The sequence below is a fragment of the Aedes aegypti genome, chromosome 2, assembly GCF_002204515.2.
Source record: "Aedes aegypti strain LVP_AGWG chromosome 2, AaegL5.0 Primary Assembly, whole genome shotgun sequence".
In the NCBI taxonomy this organism is placed as follows: Eukaryota; Metazoa; Arthropoda; class Insecta; order Diptera; family Culicidae; genus Aedes; species Aedes aegypti.
In genome coordinates this window covers 375,690,902-375,714,335 of record NC_035108.1, presented here as the reverse complement: position 1 = coordinate 375,714,335, position 23,434 = coordinate 375,690,902, and the positions used below count along the sequence as shown (strand labels likewise).

Here is a 23,434-nt window from a genome sequence, read left to right as displayed (position 1 = left end):
AGGGATTCAACTGCAAATTAATAATTCAATTTTTCGGCATACATACCTTCATTGCATTCGCACAAACTTCTCTCTGTTTATGTTAGATCTTCCACTCTCTCGAATTCGATAGTAATACGCTCAGCTCATTCTCAATAATTCAACTTATGCTTCTTGCCACCCACCCGGCGATAGACCGTGTTGGAGATCAAAGCCCTCCTCACCAGTCAGCAGCCAGCAACATCATCAAACTCGATAGGTGGATACCCGAGCAAAAAGTTTGCGCGCGCTCTCTGAGCCCTCAGGTGCTCTCCCCATCGCATAGCTAGCACGCTGTCGGAGCGCATTCTGTTTACGTGTTGCTTCGGACGCCGCAGTCTCGTTTGAACCTTCCTTCCGGACGGATTGGTTGCTGTCGGTTGGCAACGGCGTACGGTTACCGGCGTGTAGTGTTGTGGCGGTTTTTAGTTTGGTGCACCGTTTGAAGCGTGTATACTTATTATTGTTATTTCGGGGTTGGTGTTGTTTGAGCTGTCCGAGCATTCAAGTGTGGAAAGTATCAATAAGAAAAAACTACACGCAAAGTTTTTGTTATGACCACGGTGGTTTTGAACTTGACTTGAGCTAGCAGCCTTAGAACCAGCTGAGTCAGTTGCTTGTTGTTGAGGGGTGTCAAGTTCACGAAACAGTTGGAAGTTGGTGGATTTGTTGGTAGAATGGCTGAGTCAGGTGCTGATTTTGCGTATTCTGAAGTGGAATTGAAGTGAAAGACTTGTGCAAGTTGATCGATGCTTCAGATTAAACGGTTTGAAGGCGAGTGGCGACGTTTCAATCACTTCGCTCGTATGGTGCATAGATAACAATTTTGATCGAGTGCAGCAATGGTATCGTTACCAAAGCAGTTTACCAATCGATAATTGTATGCAAATGTTTTTTGGCTGATTAATGTTGATTGGGTGTGATTATGGGGGCAGTTAAAGTTTAAAATTGCCTCCCCTAGCCGAAAGACACGTGAATTCAAGGTAGTAGGAGTGATGTTATGTGATCATCCGATGAGTGAATTGTCTCTTGCTGAAGAAATGCCAATAATGCTAAATTGTTGAACAGCGAAAAATAATGTGCGGATACCTTGAGAAAATTGTAGCAACACACGTATGAAAGGCGGTTGTTTGCATCGAGCAACAACGAAGGCAAAAAGAAAGAGAAGAAATAATTATCTTGAATGAAAATTTCAGATGAAATCGATCCATTTGCGTGTGATGTGTGAGTGCGTTGCTGATAATTAACCGTAAGTTTGGATGGTTCAAAAATTGATCGAAACCTGCTGACGAAGCTGTGTGGTGGTGGTTTCGGCGGCCTTTCGGATGCCAGTTGCAGCACCACAATTTCTTTCTCTCCTCCTCACCTTGGTGCCAAATTGAAGACAGTGAAAAATAGGAAGAAGAAATTGCGACAGGAAAAAGAAGCAGAACGAATACCAACAAAAGTGAGCTTTTTTCTTTGAATATTCAAACTCCCACCAAGTGATGAACGATAAGATTTGCCTTCATTCAGCCCGATTATGAATACGAATGAATATATTTCGTCCGGTTGCAAATTTTGAAGTGAAATCGATTGATGATTCGTGTTTTTTTTTTGGTGTTTGGTTGTGCCGGTTTTCTCCACAACGGTGAACATCGAGCAAAAGTCAAAAAACCAAAGTGAGAGTAAACATTGGTAACCGATACGTCGAGACGAAGAAGGATCTGCAGGAAAAAACGAACTTTCAAGGTAAATTAGATCCCTTTTCACACTTCCATTATCGATCGCAAAAAGATCCTCGAAAGTCTAATGTTTAAATGGACACTAGGGTGTCTCAGAAACAATCGATATTTGAAAAATTATGATATTCAGCCCTAGAATGAAATATAATACTTTCCATTGATTTTTAGTAGAATAAATCAAATTTCTGAAAACATTCGTTTATATATTATCATATATGAAAATTGTCATAGTTTTGGGCAAAACATTTTTCCATTGTTTTACTTTTTCTCTATGAGATTTATTGGACATTTGTGCGATTTTATTTTTGAAAATTTTCAATTTTCTTGTCTGCTAGACGTTTATGACATGCTACTACAAGCGCAAATATTGAATAACATCAAGTAAATATTCAGATTTGTCTTATTGAAAGATAAATTAGTAAACTGTATACTCTAAATCCAACTTCCTTGCACTATCTACTACAATTTTCCATGGTTGTGGTGACTGTAAGAGCATACAAAGCGGCTGGTTTCTAAGTTAACCTGGATACTTTGGCTGTTTTGATAGAGATATTGAAAAGTTTATGACATTTTTCTTATTTGCTAAAATTGTCCCTGACAACATTTCTTCGATATTTATTTGTGAAAATGTTTGTTTAAAATAGTGAAATCGGGCAGGGTTTTTCTAAGTTTCGTGGTAACATCTGCGGCTACAGAACAAAGCCATGCTGAAGGTGTCAGGGTTCGATTTCCGGTCGATCCAGGATCTTTTCGTAAAGGAAATTTTCTTGACTTCCTTGAAAATAGAGTGTCGTCATACCTGCCGCACGATATATGATTGCAAAAATGACAACTTCGGCAGAAAGCTCTCAGTTAATAACCGCGAAAGCATACAGTTCGTTGTTTACAGAATTTTACAAGTTCAGGTAACAAGAAAACATATTAGTAAAAAAATACCTGCCCAACCTGCCCTACCCATAGAAAAATAATAAACTACTAGACAAATAATAGAGTCTGAAAACATTTGCACAAAGCACCAAAATATGGCAATCAAAAATTAGTATTTTTCCTAAATTGATCTGATGGAAACTCCGGATGATTTGTTTTTTTTTTTAAATTGATTGGTTTTATAAATTGCTATTCTTATGCATATCTTTCAGTCCAAGGTTAAGCGCCATGACTTTTTGAATCTTTGTTTTTCTTCTGGTACACCCTAATGGATACCTAATTTTTCGGAACTCCCTCCCACCTATTCAGGAATTGGCATTTTCTCGAAGATGACTCAGGTAGATGGCGAGTGGCATCAAAGAGGACCTTTTTTTCAAAATAATGGTTGGGTCCAGTTTTACCGTCGAAGGACACGCCACGGGTGATTTCACCACGGGATGTATGATCCAATTTTGTGTTTCTCTGACCTAACGATATAACGACAGACTGCCAGCTTGTTTTGGCTGGTGGCAGCCTCTGGGAACTGTCTGGTTATGCACGGGTTTCAGTTTAATTAGCGATAAGTCGGAAAAATAGCCACAGGTACGTGCTCTGTGAAAGTGCATAATGCACATAAGGCTGTTTAAGCGTGTCAAAGAGTTGTTGACGGGAAAAATGGTGTTTGAGTAAATTGTCGCAATCTGTTGTTGCGTGCGTAACAATGATTGTTGATGCAGTTGAATTAAATAGAACATCTACGGTTCAAAAGCAGAACCTTAGGGCTTGAAATTCAATGCAAAAAGCTTGGAAAATATTGTTTACTTAAGCAGCACTTATCTTCCTTCATTTTTGAAGATTAACGAAGCCAATGCAACATCGTTTTCCTTTTCTGATAAACAACGAAGAATAAGGTATAAAAGGCCGAAAGGAAAAAAGTCCGAAGGACAAAAGGTCGAAAATGATTTGTTTGTTAGAAAATTCTTAAAAAAGACTTTTGTAAGTTTGATCCTTACTTTTTTGCTTTTGTAGTTTTGATTTTCTGTCCTTTCGTCGTTTTATTTTTTGTTATTCTCTCATGAATTCCTGAATGAACACTTTTGATGTTGTTTTAAAGAATATTTCTATTGTCATCGGGACGTCAGAAAATGTCAGTATTTTCAGAAAAATTCAATAGTAATGTCTGTGAGCAGTGATAGAATTCTGAGAAAATTGAGGATGTCTCTCGCTTATCGCTCTCTATAACAATCATGATTTGCAGCACATCATGAGAGCCTGTTTATCGTATACTGTTACAGCTCTGATTAGATCGGGGGATATCAGTGTATTATAAAACCCCTCTAAACAAACTCTAAACCTGGGGGACACTATTGCTACCGGATGTTCGGGGATTGTTTATCGTGTCTGTAAAATAAAACCCCCAATGGTAAATAAGGGAAAATTAGATATCATCATCGCTTTCTCTATGGGGCTCTTGTTCGCTGCTCTTATCTATTAAACTAGTTACAACTTGTGATACATTTCCGATCATGGACCGCTACAGATGGGATGTTTTTCTTCGCTTGCTTTGAACGTGCAAATGAGAACGAATTCTGCAATGTCTAGCTGTAAGCATCACTTGAAATACTTTTTGCAACCCCTTTGCATATCATCCAACTTTTTATCAAAAAAAGATTAACATAATCTATTCTTCCCACGAACAAAAACAGTGCCGAAAAGAGCTACATTTCAGCTTTTTTTTTCATAACGGTGCTGAATAGTAGTACTTTTTGGTTCTGTTTTGGCAGTTGACATCAAATTTCGCTGGATGTCTCAATTAATTAGTAATTCTAATTTTACATCCGTTGGACGATCCAAATTCGATTCAGGTGAGTGATTCGATGTTCCTTCAAATAATTCAACTATAACGACAATTTTCATGATAGCAAAAATGTTGTATGCAACTTGTTGCAAAACTCGTCGTATTTATCGAATTCGGCCAGTTGCGTTGAATTGAGTATTGTTTGATCCGTTGAATCTGTTGCATGCTCCTTTGAGGGCGAGCGACGGAATTCGGATCGTGTCCGGTTTGCATAGTAACCGCACTATCGGTATCGATCATCTGTGTATATGTTCACGTATTCAGTTGAAATTATATCTTTATTGTTTACCAACACGAATCCTTTCCCAAACTCCCAGTGTTTTCTTGTGGAAGTGCAAAGGACTCCTCGGCTTCCATAAAGCAAGTAACACGTCAACATTTCCCTCCCATTCCCAAATTGACCTGCATTCGGACGTAGCCGGCGCTGGTATGGGGTCATGCACAAATTACGTCACGCTCCAAGGGGGGGGGGGGGAGTGGGTCGAGCCAAGCGTGACAAGCCTTACAAAATTTTCGGAGAACTCATACAAAAAGTGTGACAAAGGGGGGGGGGGAGAGGGTCGAAAAAGTGGAAATTTAGCGTGACATAATTTGTGTACCATCCCTATTGTTTGTTATAATAATGAGAGCATCAGTACTTACACATTGAAGATGCTACTGATCCTGAGTAGCATCGGTTGGTGCCCTCTAAACCATCAAAAAATAACTTTTCCGCATGAAAAGTATTATGAACTTTGATGATAAGTATTGTTATAAAATATAAAAATGAACTTTCTCCAACGAAACAAACAGCGTAAATTGTACTAACTTGAATTTGTCACGCAAGCTTTATATTTTATTGTTTTCGCAAATAAATTTAAGTTCTGATGACTTTTGTATATTCTGAAATGACTTTGCTATCAATTTTTGTCTTATAATTTTACTTACCTAAATATTGTACTAAAGCAAAAACAGTTCTAAGGTTTGTTCTTCAAGACAACGGACAGCGCGTTTGATCGTTGCGTGCTCTAGTGCTTAACTGTACCTTAAAAATCGCATTCAAATGTTAAAATTTATAGTTTATTTTGTCTCTAAGGATAGAAAAAGTTTTAGAAAACGTGTTTTTCACAAAAGTTTAGCTAGACTCATGTTTTTGAAAGCATTAGCGTTTTATGGGTTTGTGCCTTCATTATTCGTTAAAGTTAATCATAAAGTAAACAGTGATATCTATATGAACTTATGGAATTTGTTCTTTTGGTTTGTGACAACTGTGTAGATTAGCACCGGCTCACAGTTTTCTCACCAAGACAGAGCCGCATATCACACTATCATGAAACCTGAATTACGGTTCTTTCGAATAGGTAGATTTTGCTGAAATACTTTTAAATCTACAGCGTTCCAGATATAAATTCCTCTATAAAGTAGTATACGCGAATGTTTGATATTAGGCCTGTGAAAAATCCCTCCTCATTGACGTTTAAAAAGTTTTAATCTCAATAATATTGAACTTCGTTAACGCATGATAAAATTTGAAGGTATACTTCCAAATCTTTTCTCGTAAGAGGGAAGTGACAGATATAAATCGTATTCAAGACGTAAAATAGGGTCTTAACAGATTTAACCAATCGACTAATGGATCAGAATTAAGATTTGTTTTCATTATCCGTTTTAGAACTACCATAAAACAAGATATGATGATTTCGCCTTTTCCGGGTTTTTTAAAAGCTACTGACCTCATATTTGTCCACAATATGCGGCACATTGAAGTGATTCTTATGGCAAAGTTCCAGACAATTCAGCCTCGAAAAACCCACAATGCTAAAGTGAATCATGGAATTGCTCAAGTAGCTCTGCACTATACATATATCAAAACGGCTTTTTTTAAATGTAATGATGTGCACACCAAATTTAGGCGTCAAAAATAAGTAAATTTTTGTTGAATTTTGCAGATGTGAATGTTTCATAGATTATTTTAACTACAGTAATTTCTTTCTACGTCTCTCAACTCAACTAAATTATATACGCTAAATTATTTAGCTTATAATTAGTGCAAAACTGTCAGTTTTTTAACTTCTTCAAATAAAATGATTAGGGTTTCATGTAAATTTTTGGAACTCACGGCAAATCCTTTTTTTAAATGATTTTTAACAACGCAATCGAATGTTATAGCACTTTGTTTCAAAATGTTATGGAAAATTTAAAGTAAATACAGTTTTACATCGACCAAAAACGGCATATCAGGCATAAAATTGCTTTGGTAAAGCCAATGAATTATAAATTATTTGACCAATTTAATGAATAACTTTAACTGTATACATATTGCTGTATTAACCTTCCGTCAGTCGCTCAAAAAAAAGTTACACCAGCGGTCGCATCGTGTACTGAGTACACGCGGAACAATTTTGATTGTACATCCAAAGCTAGGCAAGATAGAATATGGATGTCTTCGACAAATTTCTTCAGTCTAACGGTAACAATTGGTTAGTGGACAGAAAACACTTTGGAAACATCCTCATCTTCCTGTGGCCATCGGATTGTGCCCCGGGGGAACCGATGTAGTGGACATTTCGCAATGCAACATCTCGTACACAAATATCTCAGGATCTAGATTTTTTAGCAAGATAGTGTCTTCGGCAAAGTTGTTCAGTAGGTCAAGGGCTAACATTTGATAGGCTGCTTGTTTCGAAATTCTGCCACCAGATGGTGCTAGTGAGCATTTAATTTTTCAAACACCGATATCTCAAAATCCTGATTACCTAGAAAGATGATGTCTTCGACAAAGTTGTTTAGTAGGTCAAGGACTAACATATGATAAGCTACCTAACAAGAAAAACTGCCACAAGATGGCGCTAGTGAGCATGCAATATTTAAATCACGAATATCTGAGGATCTCGATTTTTTTAGAAAGATGGTGTTTTCAGCAAAGTTGTTCAGTAGTTCAAGGGCTACCATGTGATGATCTTCTTGATTCGGAATTCTTTCAATAGATGGCGCTAGTGAGCATGATATTTTGCGAATACAGATATCTCAGGATCCTGTTTACCTATAAAGTTGACGTCTTCGACAAAAGTGTTGAATAGGTCAAAATCTAGCATGTAATAAGCCACCCAACTTGAAATTCTACCACCATATAACACTAGTGATCATGCTGTATTTTGATCGCGAATATTTTAAGATAATGATATACAGTTAACTCTCCCTTACTCGATATTCCGTATCTCGATATCGAGTTAGAAAACCATAGTAAAAGTTGGTTTTCATGGCTAACTCGATGGTCCCTTGGATCGCAGTTGCATTGGTTTTGTGTTCTGTAACTCGATACCTCCCTAACTCGATGGTCCCTTCAATATCGAGTAAGGGAGAGATGACTGTATTAGCAAGATGGTGTTTTCAGCAAAGATGTTTAGTAGGTCAAGGACTAAACATGTGATATGCAGTTTGATTCAGAATTCTTCCTCAAAACGAAATTTTCGAATCGAATTATTTCAGGATCCTGGTTAGGAAAATAAAATTAGATTACAAAGATGGTGTTTTTGATGAAGTTGTTCTGTATACACGGAAAAATCAGTTTACCTGATTTTTGAGTTGACTTTACCCAAAATTAAGTATATCGATTATTCTCTCAACCCAAAATCTCTCGGTATTCTCTCTCTTCCCCACCAATGTTGTCAAAAACAGAGAGAGCTGCACCTACACAATGGGGGTAGTTTGGCCCAATAAGCCAAATTTGGGTAAAATGCATTATTCTCAAGCTTGGGTTGAATGAACTTAACTTTGCGTTGAATCAAACCAAATTTAAGTAAATTTTTGTTATGGCCTTAAAGGCAAAGTACCTAATGGAGGCCTTGGAAATTTAGCCAAATTTGGGTTATTGAGTTTGTGAGATATAGAATCCATTGCGTTGAAGTATGGCAATAGAATTGATCACAGCAGTCGGTTTCCTGTGTGAAGAGCAACTGTCACTTGCACACTTGCATTCATTCTGCACTTGTGAACTGGCACTTGCCTGAGTAAGTTGTGCGTGCATCGCGTGGAGGGTGATTCCTATTCTATCAATAATCAAAACTCCTCATTGGCGATCCTACCAGTTTTCTGCTAATTTACAGAAAGATACATGGTATTTCTATATTTGTCTAATAAGAGGAATCACCCATCAGCATTACAAGAGTGAAGATAGTGAAAATAGAAAAAAAAATAGAAGAACAGAATGTAATTTCCGGTTCTCCTTATGAGATTTGTTTTCTGCTTGTGCGAAAAAAAAGTGTGACATAAATGCGCAATAAAAAATTCCTGAAGTGACCAAAAGTGTGTGAAGTGAATAAAATGGAGAAAATTAAGATCGATCTTTTTGTTTTGCCTTGAGCAAATGTCAGATCGAAAAGCTTACAGCGTGTTGTTTGCCGTGGAGAAAGGAAAGTACCGGCAATGTCCGCTGCCGAAAAGCTTACAGCGTGTTGTTTGCCGTGGGGAAAACTGGTCCCTGGCAATGTCCGCTGCTGGAAGGTTCCAGCGTGTTGTTTGCCATGGGGAAAGGTGATCCCCGGCAATGTGCACGCTGTGTCCGAAGTGTCACTAAGTTCTATAGAGACGGCACTGTCCGCTGTCAAAGCTGGTTTTGATAATTTCGTAACGTTTCTTTGGACAAATTTGAAATTAGAAGTTTGGAGCATATTGTAGTTGCGAGAATAAAGACCCGAGAATATCCGCTGGCGATTCAGCAAAAATTCAAGAATGTTTTGCTTCCTTCCTGGAAAACTGAGTTACATCTGCTGATGAAAGATGTTTTTCATATTCTTTTATTTTGCTCCGCTCAAACGCCAAATTAAAAAGTTAAGCTTGGTGTTTGCAAAGAAGTAACGTCCAGACAATATGTATTAATCGAGACTTTTATTTGGCACTCGAGGTATGAATTGAGATCCTGAAAAAAAATTCACTCATGTACTAGCGTTAATTTGTCTACAAGAAAAGATAACAATGATTGATAACAATGAACTTGTGCCAATCCTCTAAATGGTATGTAAGACCAGCCGAGATATGGAATGATTGGTATATGGATTGATGAGATGATTGGTGGGTTAAAAAAGAACTAGAATTTAAACAAAGTTTAAAGATTTGATGAACAAAATAACTGAATTTTTCTTCAAAAAGTGTGAAAATTCACTATTTTATATTCGAAATTCAACTACAATTTCTTTGGAGCAGAGGGAGAATGTGAGATATAGAATCCATTGATAGGGGGGTGCCGTAGCCTCGAGGTTACGCTTTCGCTTCGTAAGCGGAAGGTCATGGGTTCGATTCCCAATCCTCCCTAACAAAAAACTCCGTCCAGTCACCATAAGACGCCGCACGAAGGACCGTGTATTGGGGAACACATCCATCCTTCGTCAGTATCGGATGGTGACTGAGACAAACTGACCCTCTTTGTAGGCTGATGCCTCACACGACACGGATACATGGCAAAATGAAGCACCGCACACCAATGGACAACGGCTATATGGATATGGATTGGACCAACGGCAGCTCTCTCCTCTACCTGCTCGGTATGAGAGGGATAGCTATAAGGATATAAATAGATTCTGTAAGATATGATAATCGGCATAGTAGTGGCCTAGTGCACGGAGTGCCTAAAAAATAATAATAATAAAAAAAAAAAAGAATCCATTGCGTTGAAGTATGGCAATAGAATTGATCACAGCAGTCGGTTTCCTGTGTGAAGAGCAACTGTCACTTGCACACTTGCATTCATTCTGCACTTGTGAACTGGCACTTGCCTGAGTAAGTTGTGCGTGCATCGCGTGGAGGGTGATTCCTTTTCTATCAATAATCGAAACTCCACAGGGCTCAACTACGCTTTTGCGTTGAAGGTGAAGATGCATCGAAGCCAAACCTCGAATTTTCAAGAGCACAAATCTAGACAACCTGACAACTCTCCGTGCTGAAAATCTAATCGATTGGTCACCACCAGCGAGTGACCAGTGAGTAGCATTTTCAGCATAAACGGTTGTCTGGTTCTCTAGATTTGTGCTCTTGAAAATTCGAGGTTTGGCGTCGATGAATCTTCACGTGAAACAACTCAGATTTGAGTAGATCCGCGTTGCCGTGTATCATGGTCCAACGTGTTTAAGTGTAAAATATACCTACTCAAAATTCTTCCACATTCAATTCGAAATGCAATGGGCTGTAAGATCTCAAATAATTCCATCAGGCTAGAGAAAGAGCTCCTGGTTTAATTTTTTTCAAATACAGAATCTCAAGTTCCCGATTATTTTAAAACTTGACGTCTTCATCAAATTTATTAGGTAAAGAAAGTGCTCACATGTTATTGGCAATTATATTTTGAGTAACCCTGCGCCAGTGAGCATTTAATTTTCTGAACATCTTATGATACTGATCATTTGGGCTCATCAATACACGTTTTGTCAAATGTTAAAACATTTCGCTACCAGTATATTAATAGATAAGCACAAAATAAAATTAAACATATAGGGTTCATTCAACTTCAAATTGGCTTGTTTAGGGGTATCTAGTTTTTTACATATTCTGAATCTACGTTAAAAATAGAACTAGAATCCAAAATTTCACAATTTTCCGAGACCTGGAAGTTTTTTAAAACACGTGGGAAATTAGTATGGAAATCACTTTTGAATCACTCCTCAGCAAACTTTACTTCGGGGCGAGCTGTCATTATGTAAAATGAAACGTCATTGAGTCGACGGATTGAAATCTTTTTTAATCATTTGTAATATCAAAATTAAGATATTGAAGCGCAATCAAATCGTGTTATACTTAGAAAAATGTGCTACTCAAGCTACTCAAAACTGTGATTTTTTCATCACTAAACAACCCAATTCTAGATTCATATTGAACAATATTATTTTTACATTTAGTAGAAAAGTAGGACGCAAACTTCTCGTTGCTGGTGATAATCAAAATTCGTTGCTTCACATCTCGTGAGAGCACACTCTCGCAGTCCTGTTCGGGTTTGATATTATCCCGGTCAACCAGTCGATTGTACCCCGTTTGGCATAAAGTCGTTTGGCATAAGGTCGTTTGGCATAAGGCCGTTTGGCATAAAGTCGTTTGGCATAATGGTCGTTTGGCATAATGGCTGTTTGGCATAATGGTCATTTGGCATAATGGCCGTTTGGCATAATGATTGACTTAGAATGAATATCGGCATTTTTGAAGCTTTCGTTCAGAAATTTTCCATCAATGTCAAAAATTGTTGTGACATTCGAGAGCACTACTAAATAAAACTCGTGACGGGTCTGGTGGAATAATATTTTTTCTACATCCCAGAACATAGAGTATCTTTGAGCTTGTTGTGATATTTATATTTGAGAATAGTAAATTGCCAAAGAAAGTTCGCAATTATTGATAAAGGGAATGCTTATAGAATATTTCGCTGCAGATCAAGCACTGTCCCAGTTTGAACGTGACACTTGACGAAAATCACTTGATAAAGGAAGGGAAATTTATTTGCAAAATATTAAAAGGTCTAATCTTAAAATATATTACTGCATCATTATTCAAAAACAGCCTATATACGAGAGCAGATTATTTTTCGTTTAAAATGTTTAAGGCTCTAACGCAAAAATTCTTCTCACACTCAAAGGAACAACACATTTTAAAAAAAAATATTTGTGGCAAAACTTTTCAACGATTCATCATAAATCTTAATTTTAGAAGTGTAAATCAAAAACACCGTCTATTATCGAAAGAAGGGGACATTTTTGATTGATAAAATATTTTTGCCAGCATATCTCGAAAGAAGATCATGCGTCTGCAAAAAAAAAGTTGAATATTGGCAGGTTCTAATGTAATTATTATAATGATAAGCACGTCTTGTAAGAATTGATAAAACAGCAAAATATAAAAATGGTTGACATTTAGCTTTACTAAATATTAAAATTTAAAACAGTATAGATATAAAGAACAGCCTATTTTTAAAAGAAGGCAAAATTTATTATTGAACCAATAGAAGATTGGACGCCAAAAACTATTGCGGAAAAGACATTAACAATTGCGTTCAGAATCATCGGAGTGATTGTGATACTTTTCCCTAAATGTCGTTTCTCCAAATGACGGTTCCCTGAATGCCAGTCCTCGAATGACCGGTTTCCCCGAAAAGTGGTGCAGTTTAAATAGGTGCTATAATAATCTTCAGTGGCTGGATAGTGAACGATAAGCAATCAAAAGAAGGAGTTTTTCTGACATTCTCGGCTATACACATTTTGGCAAAAAAGCTAAGGACGGTAAAACTCGAAAGAACCGCCAATTAAATAAAGAAGGGTGTATATTAGATGGCCAGTTCGTTCACCACCCTGACATGTATAAAGTTACGACAGTTATAAGTGCTAAAAACTTTTCGATGAAATGGGCTAATTGAGGAAATGCGATATTCGGGGGACTGGCATTCGAGGAACTGGCGTTCGGGGAGCGACATTCGGGGAACCGACATTCGATGAAAAGTAGGACAACCCATCGAAGTAACTGCAGTAATCGATGCATCTTTTCGCTGATAACTTGAGCAGATCAATGTTATTGAATGCCGCGTTTTTGTCAGTTAGGAATATAGCTCCAAAGAACAACCTATGTATAAAAGAAGGTGAAAATTATTTCAATTTTGAATCAAAAGTTTCTATACCTATAATTATGATTATATCATATTTAGAAAAAAAAATATAACGTTTGAAAGAAGGGTAAATTTGTGCTAAATATATCAAAATCTCCAGTGCATAAATTTATTCCAATAGCGAAAGTCAAAAGAAGAATTAATATTTGAAAGCAGGGTGATTTCTGGATAAATAATAAAATACTATTGGCAATAACTTTCCTAATATGCTTAAGTTTATTCAAGAGCATATGATTATTGAACAAAGTGTCATTTTATGTCAATTGACTCCAAAACAAGCCTGATGTCATCAGATATATTCAATAGAAACGTCAATAAAAACGAACATCTTAAGATATTCTTGGTTTCAGACTCATTATGCCAAACGACTATTATGCCAAACGACCATTATGCCAAACGACCGTTATGCCAAACGACTTTATGCCAAGTGACCATTATGCCAAACGACTTTATGCCAAACGGCTTTATGCCAAACGACTTTATGCCAAATGACCTACCACCCAACCAGTCAGTGATTTTCGATAGCGATCGATACCGATTCGTTTTGAATCGTTGGCGATCGCCATCGTTGGACAAAGATCTATAAAGAAATCGGAAAACTGGTTGGTCGGGATGGCACGTCTTTTTCCTCCCGAAAATCAGCTTGAGAGATAGGCTTATGATTATCGCCGTGACCGATAATTTCACTTACTGGTTGTTTACAAATAAATTCAAAATACTCTTTGTGCTAGTATAATCATAATATGGTTATACTAGCACAAAGAGCAATTTGAATAATTGAATTGAATAAATAATCAATTATTGATTTGTAAACAACACAGGCAATGACTATCACATTCAAGGTGATTCGAACAATGTTGTAGTGTGCGTGCCATCCCGTGAGTCGACCCGTGAGAGACCGAGTTTCTCATATCACATTGCACTAACACATCCATCTTTGTTTTTGTGTAACAGCTTTCTGCCGCCCATGAGCCCCTGTACGTGCCATAAATTATTTTGTTCTTTTAACTTTTACTGTGCGCTCTGTTTTCAAGTTGCCCGTGAGAGAGAGCGAGACAGCACCAACACACGGCGCACAGTAAAAGTCATGAAAACAAAAGAATTTGTGTCACGTACAAATGCTCATTAGATATTTGATAGGCCTTTTCATTTTTTTACAAATGAAAATAAAAATGAAAAGCCGCGTGTACTAATTCTAGCACCAGTTTTAAGACTATTATTTGCATTATTTAAACCAATCAATGTGCTTGAAATATACTGTTTGATAGCAGAAAAAATATCACGTGCTACTGCAGTATGCTATTGACAATTTTATCAGAAAATTCAGTTGAATTCACAGAATAAATGGTTTCTAGAAAACCGATTACGCCTTCATAATTATTTGATCGTTATTTTGTATTATTGTTTACCTTTAAGAACCACCGACACGTTCGGCATTTGTATAGAAGAACTGTCAAAGATCTTCCGAATCAGCTGATTTGAGACGTCTCGTGAAAAAACTATTGCTCAATTGTAACCACCATTGAGAGTTTTTTGATTTCAGCACAGACAAAAAGGCGTCACACTCTCACAGGTGTCCATTGATCATTTTTTTAACGACCGATTCGTATATATGCGACCAACTGCAGGCTGCAATGATTTTGATCGTCATATTTTTAAATATAGTCAAACCTGTATTAGTCGATGTTCCACAGTTTGATATCGACTCATGAAACCATACTTAAAACAAAAAAATCATAATTACTATAATGCTCCCTTTTATCAGCTTTCTAAAGAATATCTGTTCCATGAGTCGACGATCTTTTGAGTATCGATTGGAAATTTGACTGTCCTTGAAATTCTGAAGTATATTCTGATGGGATTTTCATGCTGAAGAGCACCGTTTTCGAATCACACGGTTTATTACATAGTAAACATGCTTCAGTCTTGGACAGAATAAACAACTAAGTTGAAGACGTCATTTTCATGATTAAGCAATCACGATCCTAGATATTTGGGTTGAAAATATAGCATACTCAGTAGCACCATCTAGTGGAAGAATTCCCAAACAAGTGTAGCCCATCATAAGTTTGTACTTGACTTACTGAACTTTTGAGCCGAGAAGTTTATATTTGGATGTAATTTGGAATAGCGCCACCAGTTGAAAGAATTTTAAAACTTGAGGTCCTTGCATTTAGACCTTCATCTTAGAACAACCTTGCCGAAAGGGTAATATTTCTTAGTAATGAAAATAGCTCAGGATCATTTTTCTAAGCGATCAGGATCCAAATATATCTGCGTTTGAAAAATTGCATCTTCAGCGTCGTTTTGTGGAAGAAATCCGAATCAAACGGCACATCACATGTTTGGTCCTTAATCTACTAAACATCTTTGCCGAAAACACCATCTTGCTAAAATATCGTTATCCTGAGATATTCGCGATCAAAATACGCCATCTGTTTCTAGAATTTCAAGTTGGGTGGCTTATTACATGCTAGACCTTGACCTATTAAACACTTTTGTAGAAGACATCAACTTTATAGGTAAACAGGATCCTGAGATATCTGTGTTCGCAAAATATCATGCTCACTAGCGCCATCTATTGAAAGAATTCCGAATCAAGAAGATCATCACATGGTAGCCCTTGAACTACTGAACAACTTTGCTGAAAACACCATCTTTCTAAAAAAATCGAGATCCTGAGATATTCGTGATTGAAATATTACATGCTCACTAGCGCCATCTTGTGGCAGTTTTTCTTGTTAGGTAGCTTATCATATGTTAGTCCTTGACCTACTAAACCACTTTGTCGAAGACATCATCTTTCTAGGTAATCAGGATTTTGAGATATCGGTGTTTGAAAAATTAAATGCTCACTAGCACCATCTGGTGGCAGAATTTCGAAACAAGCAGCCTATCAAATGTTAGCCCTTGACCTACTGAACAACTTTGCCGAAGACACTATCTTGCTAAAAAATCTAGATCCTGAGATATTTGGGTACGAGATGTTGCATTGTGAAATGTCCACTACATCGGTTTCCCCCGGGGCACAATCCGATGGCCACAGAAAGATGAGGATGTTTCCAAAGTGTTTTCTGTCCACTAACTAATTGGTACCGTTGGACTGAAGAAATTTGTCGAAAACATCCATATTCTATCTTGCCTAGCTTTGGATGTACAATCAAAATTGCTCCGCGTGTACTCAGTACACGATGCGACCGCTCGTGTGACGGGCCCTGTAAAAAAATGTTACACGAGCGGTCGCACTGGTGTACTGAGTACACGCCTAAAAACTTAGGTTAAAAACACTTTGTTTTCGAATACTTTTCATTGATTTTTTTGAAAAATTTCTTCTCTACAAGCAAGAAGAAGAGTAGATCTTGGAATAGGACCAACACCCGGATCAATTTGAAGGGATTTTCAAAGTGTTTTTCGACTTTTCGCAAAGTGCGTGTACTCAGTACACTAGGGCGACCGACGGTGGGTTAATCAATATTGAAGCAGATAATGCATATTCGATTCTAAATTTGATTAACCCCTTATAAGCAATAACTTTTTCCCGAGACATTCCGATATTTCTTGGAGGTCCGATGCGTAGCCATAACCTCAGGCTTCAGAGCAATTTTGTGCATCCGTCTTTGAATAATGAGCATTCCTGTACCATGCTGTCCAAATGAAGATCTTGGAAACTCAAAAAAAAACATCATATGGTATGTATAAGATTTCTCCAAAAATGCTTAACCGATTTGTATGATTTTTTCAGAGTCACTCCTTATAACCTGGCACTGTGCAGCCCACATTTGTTTTAATTTTTTTTTGACTAATTGACGTATAACAAAATGGCTGTCAAATACATTTTACATGGAGAATGTTGGTTCCTCAAGGAACATCGGAATATCTTCATAACTAGATCATCAATGATTAATATCGACACGGATTCTTAAAATAAAAGTGTTTTTTGAGAACTTGTTGAAAAATGGTGCAAAAATATCGAGAAGCAAAAAGTTATCGAGGTTTGAATTTTTGCGGTAATGGGGTTAATGACAGTTTTGAGCGTTCAAAATAAGTCTCCAGGTGAAATGAACTTCCGCTCTCAGATGTCTAACAATAAGGTCCTAAAATTTTTAGGATAAAAAAATGTTTTTATTATGATTTCCTATTTTCTAAAGAGATGAGCCAGCCTCGGGCTGCAAATCTCTTAAATAAAGATATCTATCTATCTATCTATGTTTTTATTAAATGACACGACAGAACGTGTTCATGCTACTACTTTGGCAAATTTTTTCGCTTAAATAACGGCTATATCATAAACATTAAATCATAAAACATTAATTTTGAAAATGGTTCCAAATTTGAACCTCGACACTTTTGATCGTGTATGACGTTCACTTTGTCGACAAAAACTTCACAGGGGCTCAACTTTTTAACACTGGGATTGTTCCCATGATACACCATTTAATACACGCAAAATTATAGTTTACACCAAGAGGAGTGACAAAATCCCAAAAGTTAGTAAAACATGTTGCTTTGGGCATTCAAAAATTGAGTAAACAAATGTTTCTGGCCTAAACTTAAGCGTTTGGTACTAAAATAGGAACAGGGCTTTTAAGACTCTATTATGGACTCAAAATTTTACTAATTTGGACTTCAGTACATTCATATCAGCTTCCATCTCTAATTTACGATGAAGATGAGCTGTTTATAAACAAAACACATACAGTTGAATCGTTAGATAACACAAACCATTCTCTCTAACCAAGCATAGGTATCGGCTTTCAGATTTGTATCTCAACTTCACTAACGCTCTAACCCTTCCTATCGGCGGGTGATCATCAATCGTCGAATGGTTCTCAGAATCTGAACCACCGAAGGGTTCAAAACATCGCCGCCGCATTGTAATCACTACGGCCACTAATGCTGGCAGGCAGCTCCCATTCTCTTTCGTTCGGTGACCGAGCAAACAAGAGCCACCAAAAAGACGCGTCGCCTTGCCGCCGATACCACGCCGCAAGCCTTCTAGGCGCAGCGCCGTCCAGCCTGCGCAGCCTCTGATGTTATGTAGCAGGGCATTCAAACCGGTGGTCCGCGGATCACATTTTACACCAAGTTTGCATGATGTGTTCTTTTTCCAATGAGTACTTCAAAATCTAGCAAGATTTCAGCTTTATCCTCGGCAGAATACACCAGTCCTGGAACTATCCTCGAAAAAAAAAATCATGGAAGTTTCTTGGCAAACTGGGATTGAAGAAGTTTGAGACTTTTCCCTTTTTCACTCAAAACATCGGCAAAATCTTCTCAAATGTATCAGATGCTTCAAATTTAGGCGATTTTTTTTGAAGAATACTTCCAAAGGCCGTTAGTTGGCTCCTAAAATGCCACTTTCTATGAATATTCAAAGCAGCTTGAACCTGTGATGCTTGGTACATTCAGTAGAATCTATCTTTGGAAATTTTCTTGGCGAGTACTCCACGGATTTTTAATCAGTTTAAGATGCCTTGAAAAAAAACTTTAAAATCGTTTGGAAAAGATCTAGAAGAATATGTAATCCTATGAATATCTTTGATAAATCACTGGTTTCTCAACAGATTGATTTTTTGCTAGATTTCGGCAAGTTCCTTTTTAAAAGTTCCTCATCGAAAGGGGGTCTGCAGCCTCAAAATGGTTGGAAACCACTGTGCTATAGGCGCTCATACCCACCACATTACACAAACGAGAGCCGCACGCATGGCTTTCTTCTCTGCGGCGGAAATCTGCCATGCATCTGCCCTGTTATTATGCAACCAAAGTGCGCACCGATTGTGTTGTGCGAGGCTTTTGCGATATGTAAGCACCTACCTATCACACTCTCGTGTTGTGTTTGCGAGGTAGGTATCGCGATGCACCAGATCTTGCGATTTTTATGTTTCGCGCAAAACCGGAGTAGGTGATCTTCTCCCCTAGCGGCATTGTTCGGTATGAATTCCGGTTAATTTAGGGAATGTTTTTCCAACCAAACTTTTGTAGGTGTTAGTTTTCTTGAGATTTGAATTAGGTTATTCTTCGTGATCACGAAACGTCCCAGCACCGGTAGCTGCTTCTACAAGGCAAGGCATATCATTACAGTTATCTCATTCCTTTTCTCGCCTATTCAGCCATTAAAACACAAGCCTAAAATTTTCTACGCTTTCCAGTGAACTCAAATAAGGTTTCCCTTTCTAACATTGTGTTGGAGCACCTTTTTTTCGTCCATAATTCTACATAAAAAGGACGCCAATTTTACTACGGAGTGGACGTTCCAGTTCGTTGTTTGTGGAATAAATTGATCCACTGATTATAGTTGGCTTTAGAAAAACACTTAAAATCTGACCGATCGAATCGAAAGGAATGGATCAGTAGGGGTAAAGCACTAATCTTCAACTCGCAAACATTTTTTGCCACTTTTCGGACTACTATCCAAAAAAACCAAAGCAGTATAAAAAGACCACAATTGAGCATTGGTTCGAACATTGATACCTTAACCCTAATTTGACGAAAACAAAACCCCAAAAAAATACTGACATAGCAGGGACCCGTGTGCAAAGCAATCAACAGAGCTCAAGCCGGTCCGTTTATCTCCGGTGACGGTCGATACGGTGGCTAGAGTTACTACCGCTAAATTACAGTCTCGCTGTCCTCGGTTTTGTGGCTGATGAAGTTGATCATCGATTCGCTTAGGTCGTCGGTTTTATGTGAATCGATTCTCCGTATCAAGCTATGCTTATCACTTGCCTTCGCTGAAAACAGGATTTTGCCTAGAGCATAGGATTTGAATATTCATGGGTACAGGGGCTCATCCACAAGAACGGAATCTGGTTCAGGTGCAACCAGAGAGACTGGCCCCAGAAGTTTTCACTTTTAAAAGCAATTATTTCCCGATGTCCTCTCTGTTGATGGAATCCTATTGTTGTCAAGCAACTGTAACACATTGGAAATATTTATAGAAGTCTAGTCGTATCAGATACAATGCATTCAATATCTTTTTAATTTATAAATGAAATCACAATCGGTTTTCTGTACATTGTTCGACTAATATTGTGCAATGTTGAGATAATGAAAAAGCCACCATAATAATTAAATTTCACACTTAAAAGGCACAACGTTTAGAACGGTCGATTTTTGGAGGTTATCAAAATCAATGATTATTAGAAATTGGCAGTTAAATTCGACAATCTATATTTTTTATTTTCATAAAAAAATGTTCTGCGAAAGTATCATCAATCAGAAGCCTGCTGAAAAATGACAAATTATTTTTAGAGCAACAAATTTCTAGATATCATAAAATCAATTTGTATCGATTTTTTTAGAGAAAAATATTTTGTATTTAAATGGAACTGATATGAGTAGAATTTTTTCCGTTCTGACGGAAGTACTTATATAGTATTAATATTAAAAATAACAGATGCCTTCTGAGCGTTGCTTATAAAGTGCCTGCGTCATATTTTATGCACAATTGTAAAATATATGCTTTAATTTTTGAAGACCTCTCAAAGCACAATGACAATGACTTAAATTGGAAACACTGCTGTAATAGAATCGAATTTCTTTTCCGTGCATTATTTTCATAATGTGTTATTCTGAGATTAACTATCGAAATATTTGGAGAAAAACGCTTACAATTTGCTGTAGATCGAGAAATATGCGTACATGAGTTTGAAAGTATGAGCTTTTTTCATAAAACGACCATAAAGACTAAAATTCACACCTAAGGTTCTGGTTAAAGCTCACGATTCAGCTCTCTATCATACAAATAAAGTTTCTTCAGTCATCTAAACCAATTTTAAACACGCTTTTTACTTCACTTTATTGCTGAGAGCAGAAGGATGATGTATCAGCAAATTTAGCCATAAAGGATAAATTAATAGAGTGACCTAGTATCAGACAATAGAGGAATATTATTGATTTTTCTTAAGCTCTACCTTAAGTAGAATAGAACCGACACACAATTTGTTCATAAAAATGAGGATTTTTGCTACGCGAAAAATAATGCTTAATTTTGACAAACAGTTTTTCTTAGGAGGTTTTGAAAAAACTATTTAGTTCTTCAACCAAAATTATTTTTTAAGATTTTATATTTTTATAACATTGTAGAATAATAGTTGAACGATGCACAGAAAACCGATTACCATTTTATCAATAAATAAAAAAGATATAGGATAAACAAAGTGTCCACTTTATAAAATGAACAGCCTTTAAAACACATGAGCGTAAAGAGAGCCTATAGCTCATTTCCATAGCGGGTTGAGAATAACAGAATGTCCTGAAGATTCAGGCTTCTGAAATCAGTTTCAATTTATAAGTGTCTACCAAGTAATCGGAACCGGGAAAACTGGACAGTTACATATCAAATTATGTGAAGTTCCATAATCTGAATCATAACTATCACACATAATCAGTTGTGATGGTACACGGATAAAAATCTGATTCCCTCACCATGATTTACAAGTCATGAAATTCATAAATTGTTAGACCGTGATATCAGGACGACAAATCATGGTTCCTGGAGTCAAATCATGATTCTTCATAAACGTAACATCAAGAGTAGACCTATTCAAATGTCTGGAAGTTCCTCAGTTAACCAATATTTCGATTTTTCATGTCAAAATGACCTCATGGTGAAAATTTCAATCAATTTGGAGAATATTTAGATGTGCTTCAAATCAATTATGTGTTTTTGGACCATTTTCAAGCTTTGAAAATTCATAACTACTGAACGGAACATTAAAACATTCAATCGGAACATTCAATTCTACGAACTTTTGTCGAGCACGGTTTTATGGTTGGAGCAAGTTTAAACATAGTTTGGTTGAGGTTTGTTCTTCAAGGTTTTTGAAAATCACTATTTTTAGTTATCCCTGAAAAACATACCTGTATGAAAATTTCGGATTTTGAATTTCCAGAACATGATGACTATGTTTTTCTAAAACTTAATCCCGTTTAAAGGTACCTTTTATCTTACGAAAATAAATTGTAAAAAATAGGCAATTAGGAAGCACATTTGTAAATCCGCTGTGGGTGAGCTAAGAACACCACCGTGAGCTTCAAGGACTTCGTTGCTGTTCTTTTACGCTAAAGAATGATCTGAGCTATCCTTACTGTAGCCAGTGCCCAAACTAGGCAGGTTTAAGCTTTATGCAATCTGAGCACGAAAAAGACCAGCAACGAAAAAACAGATCGGGATCTCTTAAATGTCGTCAAAGTCGAAAAACACAGAGTACACTGTGTAAAACGCATGATGTGAATCCATATATGTGAAAATTTAAACTAAATTACAACATTCTACAATTTTACTCTTATTGAGCCTCAGGATTGAGACTGAAGAAAGCAGCCGATTATCTCGAATAAATACAAGGTCAACTGCACCATTGCTCCGGGAAGGGCACAATACTATGGAGGGAGCCCTGGTACTACACAGGTTCCGTTTGCTGTAAGGTTTCATTTAGACCCCCTAACCATTCATTCTTAGGCACGGTTAGCTTAAAGCCGCAAAAATTAGGAGTCATCTGTGAGGTGGACTTTTACCACCATAACAGGTAATCCCTAGTGCCAATTGAATACAAATCTTTTAAATGTCATGGTGGTTCGAATGCTATTCACTCCAAATATCATAAAAATCGATTGAAATTAGGAAAAGTTATGGCTAGTTGTTGTTTTTCGACGTGAATATTGTAATTTTTGGTCAAACTTTCGTTGCATGGAACCAATAAGAGATAAATTTTTTTCAATATTTTATGTAAGGACGTTTCTAGGCCTTTCATAAGGTTGCTTTGAGTTTTTGCATAAATGCTTGAAAACAATTTTTGGCCCATAGTGGGGCAAAAGTTCGAATCAGCGGGGCAAAATTTCGACCCATGTATAAAATCACGGAAAAATTTGCAAATTGCCCAAAATCCACATATTATCTTCAAATTAAGTTAAGTATGTCTGATCGTGTCAAAACTGTCACCAAAATTTCACATTTCCACTTAGTTTTGCGAAAAACTGCTATTTTTGTGTATATTACAATTAACCCGGTTTTGGACAATTTTTTGATGGAAATTTAGTGTGTATTTTTCGGCAAACTTAAGTTTACGGCTGGTGTAAAGTATGCCTGTCATAAAAGGATTGATATTTTGTGTTTTAGTCTGCGAACTTTTGCCCCACACTAGATTTGAACTCTTGCCCCACCGGTGGGGCCAAAGTTTGTTTAAGACAGTCAATTTTGAAACTGTTATAACCAAAAATGGTGAATATTTTGACACAAGTTTGTTCAGCAAAATTATAGCCAATATGTTGAAGGTTCACTGTATGGTATTTGTTTTGTTTTAACTGCTATTGTTT

The 23,434-nt window shown here is 37.0% G+C and overlaps 1 protein-coding gene across 1 annotated transcript in view; it reads left to right on the top strand.

Annotated features, from left to right (window-relative positions):
• The first annotated feature begins 360 nt into the window (after nucleotides 1-360).
• Nucleotides 361-23,434, top strand: part of LOC5572454 — a 322,024-nt gene continuing 298,950 nt past the window's right edge. Inside the window, exon 1 of the mRNA XM_001660350.2 lies at nucleotides 361-1,749. The gene's annotated coding sequence lies outside the window, so the exon portion shown is untranslated. The remainder of the gene's footprint in view (nucleotides 1,750-23,434) is intronic.